Raw genomic sequence first — 16,528 nt, 5'->3', positions numbered from 1 at the left:
AAAAAGTAGTTACATTGGTCACATTTAACTCACCATTGCCTCGATATACTCTTGTTGCAGCAGCTTTATTTCAAACTCCTTAGCTGCAGCCAACGTCTAAAAAGGCAGTGTTGCCGCGATTTCCGATTAAAGTGGATTTACTTCCTCCCCGGTAATTTTGCAAACGGAACTTTGTATTCTTCGGAGTATGACTTTGCACTCACGAATCGTCTTACATTGCGTGAGCTGCTCACTGGCTTTGATTTTCTGAAAGTACTTAACATAATTATACGGCAGTTTGGTTTTTAATTTTTAGTTTTTAATTATTAATTTTTAGTATTCAATTTGGATCATATTTTACAGTATAGTGTTCACTGTGTTTTTATACCCGAGCGCACTTGTGCACAAGGGTATTATAACTTTGTTCACATAACGGTTGTTTGTAACAGGCAAAACGAATCGAGATAGATATAGACAAATGTATACATAAATGATCAGAATGAAAAGAGAAATCGATTAAGCGGTGACTGTCTGTCCGTCCGTCCGTCTGTCCGTCCGTCCGTCCGTCCGTCTGTGCACACGATAACTCGAGTAAAAATTGAGATATCTTAACGAAACTTGGTACATGCACTTCTTTTGGGAGTAGGACGGACGGTATTGCAAATGGGCGAAATCGGACAATAACCACGCCTACCTCCCATATAACGGTAATTTTCAGAAATACAAAAACTGCGATATTTTAGTAACTACTGAAGATAATTGACTCAAAATTGACATTTAGAATAACCTTTGGACGAAAAATAAGAAAATTAAAAATTTTTGGAAAATGGGCGTAGCCACGCCCACTTATAGTTACATGTGTATATCTTGGTAACCGCTGCACCAATTTCTTCCAAACTTTGCACAGTTGTTGGCCTTGACATCACCTACGAAATGACTGAAAATTTTTAAAATCGGACAATAACCACGCCCACATCCCATATAACGGTAATTTAGAGAAATACGAAATCTTCGATAAATCGGTAAATATGGAAGCTAGTGTATTCAAACTCGGTATGGTTATTGTGCTTGCCACACAAAGGCAAACTCTTGAAAATTGTTGAAATCGGACTAAAATTACGGCCGCTTTTCATATAACGGTAAATTTCAGAAATGCTTGAAATTTAAATATTTCGAAATTTAAGGACGCTAATTTACTTAAAATTTATACACCCCGGCTTAGCATGTAGCGGTAGCTTTCGAAAAGGTGGAAAACATATATTTAATACTTGCGCCGGGTATTTAATGTTCGGCTCCGCCCGAACTTAGACTTTCTTACTTGTTGCATATGGAAAATATGCGTGGAAAAATGTATGCGTGTGAGGAGGTTGGGGATGAGTTAAATACGAACATTTTCTCTGCAGGAGCCTTCTATATTATTTAGCCGCTTATCCAAAGCATCCAAACGGTCGATACCTGCCCTCTGGTGCTCTAATATTTTATCTGGATTTTTTAATATTTCTTCAGCAATTCCTCCATCCCTGCAGAAAAGAGAATCGTTTAATTATAGGTGAAAATTAAAACTATACATAAAAAATACCTTTTTCCCCAGCTGATTGCTGACCCTGAGTGCCTATACTCTCCTTGGAAATAAAAACTCCATATCTGAAATAAAATATAAAAACAGCAGTATCAAATTCTTATTATTTAAAATTAAATTTGAAAATCATCAAAAAGGTGATGCAAAAGTGGAATGAGTAAATATTTGCCTTCATGGGGAATACAAAAGTATTTGTATTCAACGTCTTCTTTTGGTATTTTTAATAGTGTAGCTCCTAATTGAACACCTAGTATTATACCTAGCGCAGGAGAAGATTGTACTGGCTCAACAAAATAATTTTCTAATTTTTCAAATGTGTATCCTATCAAATAACCACGATCTGCAGCTTCCTCAATGCCTATTATTTTAACGGGACCTGTTTTTCGATTGAAGCAATAGGAATCTTTTTCTTTTTTGTGGTCAATTTCAAAAGTACCAAATTTTGAAACATTACTGTTTGTTATGACTTCATTTTTTTCTGCTAGTCTTAGGTAAATTTGCTCAAGAATTTGGTTCGGCTTTTTAACAATTTTTAAATATTGCATTTAGTTTTCAAACTTGTATGCAGAAAAACTATCCAAAATTCCATACTGCCTAGCACAATCTGTTAAGTGCAACAAGCCATGCACATTATAACTTACTAAATAATCAACATAAATTTGTCCAAACATATTAACAAAATCCTGTAAAATATTTTGGGCAACGTTGCTTTCAGCTTTCAATGCCTTTTGGCTTGATAGCAACCGTATTCCTGTGTGCAATAAGAGGAAGTGAAAGTAAGCATCACTGCTAACACAGTCTTTTAAAACGAATATTCCTATATACAATAAAAATTGTATATGGGAGTTTCCAGCGGAAGGTCCACCACGACAAAAAAAATGAAAGTTTTATATCTAACGTATTTACGGGCCGATTTGTCTGCTTTTTAAAATATATACTGGCTATGTAAGTAGAATCATGTTTGCATAAAATGGTCTTCCTAGGATGTGCCAAGGTCGAGATATTTCGAAAAACCGTATTTATGGTTCGATTTGGTTCGAATTTGGCGTATGTGGTTGAAACATAATAAATCATAGAATTCTAATAAATTGACCCTGAATTGGCGCTGAAGTCAAAATATAAAGTATATTCTACATAAAATACATGTTTTATTTGCGTTGAAAATTCATTTAAAAGCAATATTAACAAATATATAACGATGGAAATTTATGTCACGTGACGCCAGTCACGTCACGTTTCACACTTGGGGTTGCAAAAGAGAATTGAAACAATTGGCATTAATTCAAAAACTCTAAAAACAACTAGAATTGATCCAAATCATATTAAAATAAGTTTCATGAAAATAGCCATCCACAATTCGCAGAGTTTTGCGAATATAGAGCTAATTATGTGCTATACAATGGCCCAAAAAAGTTAAAGAAAACAAATGGTATTCCTTTTTTGTATCACATTGAAATCGTACGACTGTCACGTGCGCCACCATGGGAATGCCCATATATTCAGTTGACTTCTAGTTGCTGATTTCATTGAAGTCCCTGCACACACGACCAAACTCTGTGGGGACGAATTTTGTCAAAAAAATAAATTTTTTCATTTATTTTTGTAACGTTAGCGCTCTTCATTAGTAACTTAATCAATTTTTTTGTTACACCAAGATCGACTAGGTGCATTGGATCAAGCGGAAATTGCGACACCATTTTAAAATCAGCTTTTTCTAAAACATTTTCGCAAGTTCTAAAAGTGGAAATATGATGTGCCGGATCTGTTCTACATTTAAAAGCAAAATCAGATCGAAGTTTATCAATTTTTTTTTGAAAAGCAAGTTCTTTTATTTACATAATTTCCTACTTGGTCACATTTTCTGCAGCTATTTTTACCATTATGTGATTGTACAGCTGTGACAAAAGCACGAGCAGGTGTATCACAACAAAACAAGCGGATATCAAATTTTTTCTTTACGGGATCTCAACCAACTTGAAGTCCGTTTTCTTTTAAATTACAACAATGGCTCCAAGGATAGGCCATAAAACTTTACTGGAACTTTTATACAATTTAAGACCGTCAATTCCTACGTCTATTTCTACTTCATCCTTATCTTTGAGAAATGGAAACGCGTCTGTTTTAAAATGGTGTTGTATTCCGCGGTATAAAAATTTTCCACGGGATGGACTGAATAACTACTTTTTTGTTACTCGTATTAAAAAGAGTTTCAGCCGAAAGGGGCACTTTTTAATTTCAAACGCACACTCACTTTCGACCGTTTCAATTTCAGGTGCAGTATAACTGTCTTTACTGATGAGAACCGACTCATCGGAGCAGTCCGAGCTACAGTCTTCCAACACAATTTCGCCATTATGACGCGTGTCGTCAGTAACACCAAGCATTCTGGCAAATTTTGCCGCACTTGACCGCCACTCACTATTTTCGCGGCTCATTGGCAAATGTTTTTTTGTTCATTGCTTTACTTACCCTTACTTTAAACAGCCAAAAACTTCGCACTACAGCACAGTGAAAACAATAAACAAATAATAATTTTATTTTATTTTGATATTAATCAATAGAAATTTTTGTAAACAATTCGCGCAAATTCAAAGTCGTCCGCACAATATACATTATAATAATCATTTGACATTTGGCACCCGGGTTGCTTTGTTTTTCTATTTTCACTGAAGCATGAGCGAAAAAATATATATGAGTCTAATTAGCTAGACTGCTTGCACAATTCACGCACAACAATGAAAAATTCGAATTGGAATCGATTGAAAGTGCGAGTGTGTTAGTGACAATAAAAATTTGTAATCGTATTCGAGTTTCGGTCACGGAGGTTTTGCTGGGGAGGTGCTCCGAAATATGAACTTAACAATAGAGAAAAATAGTCAAAAGATCCAAGAACTTCCCTTGCAATCAATAGAGAAACAATTTGGGGAACGCATTGATGCAATGCAAATAGTACAAAAAACCTGTGAGGCGAGTATTCTCGAAGTGAACCAAATTAAGTCAATAGCTGACGGCGTAAAAAAGCAAAGCCATGATCTTTGTGAAGTCATAGCCAGTGATGCCAGACATTCTCTGTTAAATATCCCACGGAAATGGGGGAAAAATCCCTCAATTACGCACATCTTGAAAATTTATCCCACAAAATTCCCAACGAATTTAAACATATACATGTTTCAGTAGTAAAGAAGTAAAATTCATATAAAATAATAATAATAGTTTGGCGCTTACACATATGTGCTTTTCCTCCAATTTGTGGCGGTCCCCTTGATGTCACACAAAGGGGAGGGACCTACAGTTTTACGCCGACTCCGAATGGCGAGTGTATTTTTATGAGAAGCTGTTTTTCATGGCAGGAATACACTCGGAGGTTTGCCATTGCCTGTCGAGGGCCGACCGCTGTTAAGAATTTTTTCACTCATTCGTTTTTCCCCTTTCATTTTTTTTGCTCACTCACTAAGGGCCTAAAAAAATTTTTTGGTGACTTTAAAATTGAAGCACATTCATGTGCTATTTAACATTTCATCAGATAATTTGTTCCGCTTTTTACATGAAACACCAGTTACAACTGAAAAGATTCTTTCTTACTCAGCGCTTGAATTGGTTAACGTAAGAAAATTTTCGAAATTGTCCTTATACTTTTTAACAATTATATACCATTTCACTCCACATCACATCTTCAGAACGATTAATTACGTAAGAATGTCGAATATTCTTGAATTTTGATCAATTATGCAACAATAATTGCGTCAAAAGAAAATCCCTTATTTATATGAAGTGTCCCTTTTTCCCTTTTAATAATTTTTGATGCAAAATATCCCTCAAATAGGGAAATTACCCACAATCTGGCATCACTGGTCATAGCGCGCAATGAAAATGAGAAAAAAAAAATTTGCGAAAAGATCAAGAAATCGGTGACTGCTGACGGGTTAGCAGGTCAGCGGGCGAAAGCCACTAACGCGAATCTCTTTAAAGGTAACACTGCGAAAGATAATAGGCCGCCGAAAGTAAATAAAGAGAAGCCATTAGTTCTACAACCAAAAGGGAAGCCGGAAGTGGGAAAAACAAAAGAAGATTTGAAGAAAAATGTTGACCCGCCGGGCTTAAAAATTAATAGTGTACAGGGTAGGAAAAGTGGGGCTGTAGTAATACAAACAGAAAATGAGGCTGAGCGTGAAAAAATCAAATAGGCAATAAATAATAAAATGAGTGGTATATAGAATGAACTTTAAACATGAGAATGAGCAGCTTTCGGATATGATAAAAAAAAACAGAATGAATGCTTTAAAAATGGTAACTTAAAAATTTTTGAAATGTTTTGAAACAAAAAGAGGCAATGCAAAACATTATAATGCGTTCATAGAAACAGATGTAGATGCCTTTGCAGCCGTGCTGGCTAATGAAATAATAAACATAGGTTGGGATAAAATGTAGAGTTAAAGATGGAATGGAAGTTACTTTCTGTTTCAAATGCAAGGGTTTTAACCACATAGCTGCGAAATATAAAGCCGATGAGGTATGTTTTAAGTGCCTAGATAACCACAAAACTGTGGAATGTTCTAAGGAAGCATTAAAGAAATGCATAAACTGCATTCTTGCTAATAAAAAATTTAACTTAGGGCTGATGAAAATCATATGACCTTTAACCGACAGTGTCCCGTATACCAGAAAAAGCTCGAGCATAAAAGAAATACTGTAAATTGTTAACAATTACAGCAAGTTTGTGGGAACCCCGGCGTTGAGTTTACGTCTCACCCAGGAGTAAAGAAAGCGCTACCCAAATACTTGCAGTGCGTATATCTCAATATACAGAGTTTAGTGGCTAATAAAGTTGAGTAGAAATACTTATACATTTTAACGACGCGGACCTACTTTTGTGTTCCGAAACATGCCTAACTGACCACACCACAGTTCCAGAACACAACAACACAATAGACCAAACTACAACTACGGTAGACCACATAACAGACACAACCGCACCACCACCCACACGCCGCCGCCAGCAGCTCCTGGTTCTTCCTGCAATCTGCACGGTATGTCAGACCAGGATATTCCGTAACGTGACATCAGTCAAGTGCAACCCTGACCTGCCTTGACTGGTGCTACTTTGGGGCATGTTCATGTTGAGCAGCCCAACACAAACACCACAGCACAACAACACAACAACACAATAGACCACACTACAACTACTGCAGACCACATAACAGACACAACCGCACCACCACCCACACGCCGCCGCCAGCAGCTCCTGGTTCTTTCTACAATCTGCACGGTATGTCAGACCAGGATATTCCGTAACGTGACATCAGTCAAGTGCAACCCTGACCTGCCTTGACTGGTGCCACTTTGGGACATGTTCAGGTGTGCGCTCCACGCGAGATTGGACGAGGAACTTCGAGGGCCCGTGTTGCGCTGCACGGTCGCTAACCTCAACTGCGACGCTACCCATCACCACCACAGGGCGGCATTAACCTCAGCAGCGCACACAGCCAATGGCGTCATGTCCACACACATCTCTCAAACCCCGCATTACCGCACGTCTCCCGAACCACATGAAGCTCCTTCAATTTAACTGCAACGGGCTTCAGAGCAAGATCGAGGAGATAACCGTCTTCATGGGAAGGCTTGGTATATTGATAGCTGCGGGCCAAGAGACGAAGTTGCACAGCAATTCAACATTGTTGAATTGTGCCGGGTACAACGTGCACCGTCGCGATCGCGAGCAAAGATATTGGTGGTGGCTTAGCGTTCATCACGCACCACACCGTGCAGTATCGTCTTATCGAAGCAGACATCGACCGCTGGGATACCACCCTAGAATGTCAGGGCATTGCTATCCATTCAGGCAATGTTGAGCTCGAAATATTTAACATATACATACCCCCTGTCACCTGCTGCCCGGCAGGATATCACCCTGATATGGGTGTGCTCCTCAGAGGTAAACACCGTCAGCGCTGGTCTGATAAACAGCATAACATGGCAACCTATGCTGACTTTAGTATCAAACCACCTACCCATAGTCATCTCAATAGATAAACCAACCGACTTTGCCTCCGCTAAACACCGGACCTATATCAACTTCTCTAAAGCTGATTGGAAAGGTTACGCGGAGTTTACTGAAAACACCTTCCCTGCGCATCCCACACCAACCGACGTCCATCTCGGTGAACGTAAGTTCCGCAGTCACTGCTGCTGCAGCTCGCTTCATACCGGCAGGATGTCCAAACTTCCCTGCCGAAACGGCTGTTCTAGCCGATGAGCGTGATAGCCTTCCTCAGGCCGATCCCGGAGATCCCCTTATCAGGGATCTCAACGCGGAGATTCGGCAACTAGTAAACGTACATAAGCGGAAGAAGTGGGAGGAGCATGTGAAAACCTGTAACTTCACCTATGGTGTGAGTAAGCTTTGGTCAACCGTGAGGTCACTGTCCAATCCGACGAAGCACGACGACAGAGTCGAAATTTCTTTCGGCGGCCATACTTCGTTGGACCCAGAGCGATGCACGAGCTAGTTTAGCCGGCAATTCATACTGCATCCTCCGGTGGACAAAGCCCAGCGTCGAGTGACCAGAAGGCTGCACAAGCTGCCAACAAATTGTGCCCCCCTTGCTTTCACTTGCGGCGAAGTTCAGGTGGCCATCGGGAAGGCGAAAGCCTCCAAAGCCATGGGTCCCGACGGAATATGCATGCTGATGCTGAAAAATTTGGGTCCTGCGGGAGTAGCGTACCTAACGGAGGTCAGAGTGGTCCCACTGCTCAAACCGGGGAAACCTGCCTACAAAGGAGATTCGTATCTGCCGATAACACTCCCTTCTCCGGTAGCGAAGACACTTGAGGCCTTGCTGCTCCCGTATTTCAGGAACCACCTGACCCCAGCGAAGCATCAGTATGATTTCCGTAAAGTGCACAGTACAACAACAGAACTTAACGCCATAAACACTCAGATAACTCGTGGCCTTAACCGTAACCGTCCCTGTGAGAGAACGATTCTAGTAGAGTTGGACTTGTCAAAGGCGTTTGACACTGTCAGCCATTCCACGCTGCTAGAAGATACAGGGGCTCCTCTCTCCCACAGAGGCTCAAACGGTGGTCGGCAAATTATCTGAGTGGTCGACACTCGTCGGTAAGGTTTAGAAACAATTCGAGAAAACTTAGAAAAATCAAACAGGGGTTTCCACAGGGTGGTATCCTATCCCCGCTACTGTTTAACTTTTATATTTCAAAGCTTTCTCAACCACCAGAGGGAATCTCGATTGTCTCTTACGCCGAAGATTGCTCGATCATGGCGACTGGGAATGGAATGGATGACCTGTGTTCGAAAGTAAACGGGTATCTCTCCGATCTTTCTCGCTTCTTCACTGCAAAGTGTCTTGCCCTCTACCCTACGAAATCCTCTGCGACCTTGTTCACCGCCTGGACGAAGGAGGTTAGGCTACCGCTGGGAATTCACGTCGATGATACACCAATTCCGACGGTGAATAACCCCAAAATACTCGGAGTAACATTCGACAGCCTGCTCTCCTTCTCTGCGCGCGCAACCGCTATTGTCAATAAAGTACAGAGCCGCAACAAGGTCCTCAAGTCGCTAGCCGGCAGTACTTGGGGCAAAGACAAAGAAACGTTGCTGGCAACATACAAGGCAATAGGCCGGCCGGTTTTAAACTACGCAGCGCCAGTGTGTTCGCCAGTAGGACGCAGTGGACGAAGCTACAGACTGTACAGAACACCGCACTCAGGACAGCGACAGGATGCCTCCTGATGTCGCCCGAACATCATCTCCACAACGAGGCACAAATGCTCCCCATAAAGGAGCTCAACATAATGCTCTGCAAGCAGTTCCTGATCGGGAGGCACAGAAGTGGCCACCCAAACAGACAGCTGCTTGCAGAGGAGCCCCCGTTTAGGCACGTCAGGAGGCATCTATACGAACTGACGGACGAAGTCCAGAGGTTCATTAAGCAACCTCTTGACCCGTCAGCATACCGAAAGGCCCTGAACGGCATGCACAGGGACTCAGTCTCGAGTTGTGTAGACTCTAGACCTGTGAATGCCGTTCTGGGCGCATAACCACCGGACATTGACGTGACGGAGCTTCATCTGCCTCGGGAGACAAGAACCACAATAGCCCAACTTCGCTCTGGCTACTGCAGCAGGTTAAACTCATACCTTAGCAGATTAAATGCGAATGTGCCAAATGAGTATCCGGCACGCGGAGAGACCCTTCACGGCTCGAAACATCTCTTCGCATGCCTGGAAAACCCGACAACCCTAACGGCTTTGTCCCTGTTGACCGACCCTGTAGAGGCTGCACGCTTCTTATTGCTGCCGTTAGTGGAACTTGACGACAACGACGGAGATATCAACCGATCTGGGCGGGGTTGTTGTAACCGCTACAACAACAACAACAATAGCCACAGGGCGGCAACCTCCACAGCAGCGCACACAGCCGATGGCGATATGGCCACACATCTCTCACACCCCGCATAACTACACGTCTCCCGAACCACATGTAGCTCTTTCAATTTAACTGTAACGGATCTCAGAGCAAGATCGAGGAGATAACCGTATTCATGGCAAGGCATGGTATATTGATAGCTGCGGTCAAGAGATCAAGTTGCACAGCAATTCAACATTGTTGAATTGTGCCGGCTACAACGTGCACCGTCGAGAACGCGAGCGAGATAATGGTGGTGGCTTAGCGTTCATCACGCACCACACCGTGCAGTATCGTCTTATTTAAGTCTGTTAGACTTATATTACAAAAAAGATTTACCATTCTTATAATTAGATTTAGATTTAAAATTTAAATATTCAATATTAAATACAATATGCTCTACGGGAATTTTTATTGACATTATTTCTTTATCACTGCAATTATTTTATGTCAATATAAAAGCATGCAATTTTCCGGAAGTTATGTAGACGGATGGAAAGCCGTAGTTTCCAATCCGCTCATTTATTGTTTATTATCTAAGGGTTTTAATGTACTCTAGGTAGTCGGAAAGGCCGAGTTTCCGATCCACCTAGTCTCGATATCTTGGTGGTTGGAACGGCCCAGTTTCCAATCCACGCTATTGTTGATACGTCACTATCTTGTAGGTTACGTTCTACAATAGTCATTTCGCAGAAGCTTGAAAAGAGTGATAGTATCACAATTTTTTATAGCCTCTGGTAATTCATTGAAGCACTTTAAGCCTTAATAAAAAATATTTTTTTTTGTCCACTTCCGTTCTATACTTCGGGAGTCTGAAGCTGTTATTCTCTCAACAAATTTGTACGGGAATCATTTATATATTGGAGATTATAGCTAAGATAATCCGGCAGGTTGGCCTTCTTAATATTTTAGCGTTCATAGCGTGGTAAAAAACTTGTTGCTTCACGCTTAACCAATTCAAGGTTTCAAGCATACATCTTGTTGGTGTGTCGTACGGTTTGTTGAGGTTGAATGCTCGGTTTTGCATTTTTTGCAGCTTATCTACATGTGAGTCCCCCGCTAGGAAGAAAATCGTTGGGCAGTATATAAAGTGTGGTTCTACTATTGACCTCTTTATAAGGCCAATTTTTTTTTAGCAATCTTGTTGACTGTATACTCAACGTGCTCATCAAACATTAGTTTGTTGTCTATGTATATTCCTAGGTACTTGACACTTTTCACTTCTTTGATATTTTCATCTTTGATTTTTAATTCACCGCTTATGGAGTCAGCTTTGCCGCTCTGGAAAATACAATAAAGTTAGTCTTTTTCACTTTCAGTTTGAGTTTATTTGAACACAGCCATTGATACAAAGAATTAAGATCTTCTTGCATTTTGAAAATCGCATTTGGTAGTTCCCTATCACTGATCGTTAACAAGGCATCATCCGCAAAGAGTTTTATTTTACAATATTTGAGAGAACTTTTAATATCGTTTATATATATATTAAAGAGTAGGGGTGCCAAAACTGAGCCCTGTGGTAAGCCGATGTCTACGGCTGTCTTACTAGACATCTTTGAATTAACTATTGTTTGTTGCCTACGATTACATAGAAAGCTTCTAAACCAGTCAAGCTCCGTGTTTTTTATGCCCATGTATTTTAGTTTTAAGATCAATAAACACTGCTACTATATTAAGGTGGTAGTTAAGATCTTCTTTCCATTGAGAAAGCACCAGATTCAGCGCAGTCTCACAGGAATGTTTAGCTCTGAATCCAGATTGTTCTTTTATGAGTATTTTATTGGATTCCACATAGTACTGAAGCTGGTTTTTCCAAGCTACGGAGAGTATTGATGGGCCTAAGCTCCTCAGCTTTAACGGTTTTTCTAACTTTCTTAACGTTCACTATTTATGAAATTTTCCATTCTTCCGGTACTGATCCTGTTTGGAGACTCTTATTTATTAGTAGGGAGTCCTTAATAACAACTTCAGACAGTAGGTTGTTTCCCCCAAATTTCCGCTTAAATTTTTTGGCAATTTGCAGAATGTCTTCCGTTGAGACCTCTTCAAATTTTAGCGTACTTGTGGAAGCTCTTTCCTCTAAAAAGTCATAGTTTACACACTATATTGGTATGTATTTCCAAAATGCTGTCAATGAAATAATTATTTAAGCTTTCCGCAATTTCAAAGCTGTCTACGTAGTTGTTGTTATTTATTATCATTCTCCAATATTTTCTTTGGCCTCTGTGTTATTGACTACCTCCTTTAAGTATTTCCACATGAGTCGGCTATCACCCTTATTTATTTCCACCTTATGCTCTTAAGTATTTAATTTTTTTTACACCTTACCAGTTTTTTATACCTACTTCTCACTGTATTATATTCACCCCAGTACCCTGACAACACTGCTTTCTCATGGGATTTAGATTTATACTTGTTCATCTCTGTTAATTGCCTATCATACTATTTGTTCCTCTGCTTAATGCGAGTTATTTTTGAGTAAGTCAACTGCCTCATGGACCACAGCATCGAAAAAACTGAAGTTCGAGAAATCGCACTTCCTTAGTAAACTTGTTAAGTTCTCAGGGTTATATCTCTAACAGGATATTACTTCTGCCTCCTTAGCAAGTGGGTTTAGCTTATTGACGTTGAGTCGAAACATTATTGTTTCTATGATCCTCGATCTTTTCGCATATAACTCGGTTATCATTGGAATACAAGTCGATACGTGTTTCCTAATGTTCCGTCACCCTCGTATTAAAATTTATCAGCTGTTGCATGGCTTGTTGCGAGAAAACATCATTGAGTTTTCTGCTGCTGGTTGATACTACGTTCATGTTTATGTTAAAATCGCCAATGACAACAGTGTTCACAGAATTTTCTGAGATTTCTGCTAAGATATCCTCCATATATGTCACAAATTCCGCATCACTTGAGCTTGGGGAGTGATAAACCACCCCGAGCTGCCACCTCGTATCCCAGTGTTTGAGTTAAATAACTATACACCAAACATTTTTGTCTATAGCCTTGTTAGTTATTGTTTTAAAACCGAGCGTGTTTCGAACGAGTATTATCGCTCCCCTGTGTGTCTACTGTGTGAGTCGCAGCGTATCATCTGAAACGCCGGGAACATTATTTCCGTATCCTCTATGTCATCAGCTAGGCATGTTGCGGAACACAAAAGTAGGTCCGGGTCGGTAAAATCTATAAGTATTTCTAGCTCAGCTTTATTGGCCACTAAACTCTGTATATTGAGATATACGCACTGCAAGTATTTGGGTAGCGCTTTCTCTACTCCTGGGTGAGACGTAAACTCAACGCCAGGGTCCCCACAAACTTGCTGTAATTGTTAATAATTTACAGTATTTCTCGAGCTTTTTCCGGTATACAGGATATACAGGACACTGTCGGTTAAAGGTCATATGATTTTCATCAAGCCCTAAGTTAAATTTTGTATTAGTACGAATGCAGTTTATGCATTTGTTTAATGTTTCCTTAGAACATTCCACAGTTTTGTGGTTATCTAGGCACTTGAAACATACCTCATTGGCTTGTCACCTTACCTTTTGTTTACAAAAGCCGACTTACCTAATGTCCCAAATAAATGCACTTACCGCGCGCAACAACAATACGCCGGGCCAAACTAAGTGAACAAATATACGCGCAAAAGGGAGATGACAATAAAACCAAGCAACCGGCTGGCTCAGTGGAGATGGCGGGGTTGCTGGCAGGGGAAACAACAAGACAGTATACAGACTATTCAAACTAAATAAAATGCAAGAGTTATCACACACAATAAATATGAAGCTACGAACACTAGGGTGGTCGAAAACAAGACAACAAGATTTACAACCAAAGAAATCGAAACAAAACAAAACCTTGTTTTTGGTGCGCACCCGAGGTGAGGTCCAACCAAAAGGTTACGAACCCACTCGCACTACCGCCCGTGCTGCCGGGGATATCTTTAACCCGCCTGTATGACTGGGCTCAGGGTGCAGGATGCTAAACAGGATCGGAAAGGGAAACACAATAAGAGGAAACCTACCGACAACAATAACGCCTGAACACAGACACAACAAAAGAAAACGATACTTATCGGCGGTCGGTGGGCGTTCCGACCGCAGGGGTGCTCCTCGGGAATATGGCTCCCAAATCCGGTGCCGACTTCACGCCTCGACTGGCGCTGCTCCTCGAAACTAATCGCTACTGCTACTGCAATCTAAGTGCCTCGTCTGGCACTTATTGTATTTTTATTCAATATAAAACACTTGCAATACACAAATTTATCTAATTTTACTGGGCTACTATGTATAAAAGCACTCGCGATCGCAATAAGGATGTTGCCTTTCTCAAAGCTCGCTTAGAACTGCCCCGGAACGCAGTCGCGAGCCAGGCCGCAACCTACGCACCGGTACGCAAACCGTTGGAGCGTCAGCGCCGGTGTTCTTGGTGCCCGATCAATTGGCGCCGGCCCGATCTTTTAGAAGCGAATTGGGCGCTTTAGCGGTCGCCACCACGGCGCACACAAACAACACCATGGACTTGCCATTGCCATCATACGGCGGACAACAAAAGTGCCGCAATAGGTGAGAGCAAAAGCGACACCCCTACTACGGTCTTTCGCGTCATCTCTCATTCCTACATTCTTACCTTCGATCGGCACCGTTTTGGGGCGGAGTGCCCTAATGGAGACTTTTCCCCTTTGCGGTGGCGCTCCACCGACAAACAACTATTTCGCTCAACTTGAGCTCATTCTACTATTTAGTTAGGTAATTACATACATATGTACACTTGAGTGTCGGCAGACTTCACTCCTATCGGTTGGAGTGAAAGGGAATAGGTAAATAGAACGAAGGGGAAACAAATGTTTATTTTGTTGCGGCCAGTACGCGTCAACCCCACCCCTTCCTCCTTAAAAAGAAAGCTTGCTTTCTTTTGTGAAATCCCTATCTCCTAATTGTCCCTATATGGTCTTAACTCCTTCCCGTTCCATGCCCCCTTATTCTTGCCTGACTCGTCTACCAGGACATAAGTCCATGGCGACACCTTCTTCACTATGAAAGGTCCTATATATTTCGGCGCAAACTTCGCCGCGTAGTAATTCTTTCCATCAGATAATACAACATTTTTCCTCCAAACTAACTCTCCTGGCATATATTGCACATCTCTTCTCCTAAGGTTATAATTTCTTGCTAACTTAGCACTGGCCTCCTCTAACCGCACTCTACGCTAGACCTAATCTCTTCGAGTCTCTTTGCTCTTTCTTCACAATTAATTCTCTCCTGCTCTCCTAACGACTCGATATATCTTCTACTGCCTTCCAACGCCATTTCTCTACCAAAATTTTCAATGTATGGCGTGGCTCCTAACACTTCATGCTGCGCTGTTCTAATACAGCACGCTACCTTTGCTAATTGCTGGTCCCAACTCCTTTGGTTATCCGATACGTAAGCCCTAAGCGTTGCCTTAATTATCTGGTTTATCCTTTCGGCCGGGTGATAGTGGGCGGTGTACCGGATTTGGGTACCATACACACACACCGCAGAGCCCCCGCAGTTCGCGACTCATGAACTGGGGTCCATTGTCGCAGACCACCGACCGAGGGACACCAAACAAAAGAAACACCTGATCCTCTAAGATTTTACAGATGCCCTTCGCCGCGGCAGTCCGTAAGGGAAACAACAGCGGAAACTTCGAAAAGTAATCCACGACCGTTAAAATATACTTGTAGCCCTGTGTCGACTTCACCATGGGCCCTACCAGATCAACACATCATTTCCCAAGGCTCGATTGCCTTGGACCTCTCAACAAACCCCCAGCTGGCTGTGTGTTATCAGGCTTCACCTGTTGACAAATCTTACATTTTCGAACATATTTCGCGATATCCGCCTTCATCTGCGACCAATAAAAATTTTGCGCAACCCTAGCGAAAGTTTTCCGAATGCCTATGTGACCGGCCAACTGGTCATCATGACATTTATTCAGAACCTCTCGACCAACAACCTTTTTCCAATCCGAAGAATCACCGTAAATAGAGGGGAATTTGGACTTAACGAATTTGTACAGGCAGCCGCCTTCTACTCTCCACGCTGGGTACGATAAGGGTCTCTTTTCTACAGATCGAATCTGCTTCGACAACCAGGGGTCACTAGTGGAAACTTCTGAACTGAAACTGAACGGCATTCACAGGGACTCAGTCTCGAGTTATGTAGACTCTAGACCTGTGAATGCCGTTCTAGGCATACCACCCCCGGACATAGACGAGACGGAGCTTCATCTGCCTCGGGAGACACGCACAACACTCGCACAACTTCGCTCCGGCTACTGCAGCAGGCTGAACTCCTACTTGAGTAGGTTGAATGAGGATGTGCCGAATGAGTGTCCGGCATGCGGAGAGACCCCACATGACTCGAAACATCTCTTCGCATGCCCGGAAAACCCGACAACCCTAACGGCCTTGTCCCTGTGGACAAACCCCACAGAAGCTGCACGCTTCCTAGGGTTGCCGTGACGGCCACGACTGAGATACCAACCGTCCTGGGCGGGGTTGTTGTAGCCGCTAC

General features: G+C 41.9%; 1 protein-coding gene across 6 annotated transcripts in view; it reads left to right on the top strand.

The window, feature by feature from the left end:
* LOC118742234 (lissencephaly-1 homolog) overlaps positions 1 to 16,528 on the top strand; it is a gene marked incomplete at its 3' end in the record, with an annotated part of 77,283 nt that overhangs the window by 32,842 nt on the left and 27,913 nt on the right.

This window comes from Rhagoletis pomonella, unplaced genomic scaffold (genome assembly GCF_013731165.1).
Source record: "Rhagoletis pomonella isolate Grant_MI unplaced genomic scaffold, Rhpom_1.0 Rhpom_scaffold_00007, whole genome shotgun sequence".
Taxonomy (NCBI): Eukaryota; Metazoa; Arthropoda; class Insecta; order Diptera; family Tephritidae; genus Rhagoletis; species Rhagoletis pomonella.
Note: the sequence above shows the minus strand (reverse complement) of the source record. Positions and strands in the feature narration are given on the sequence as shown.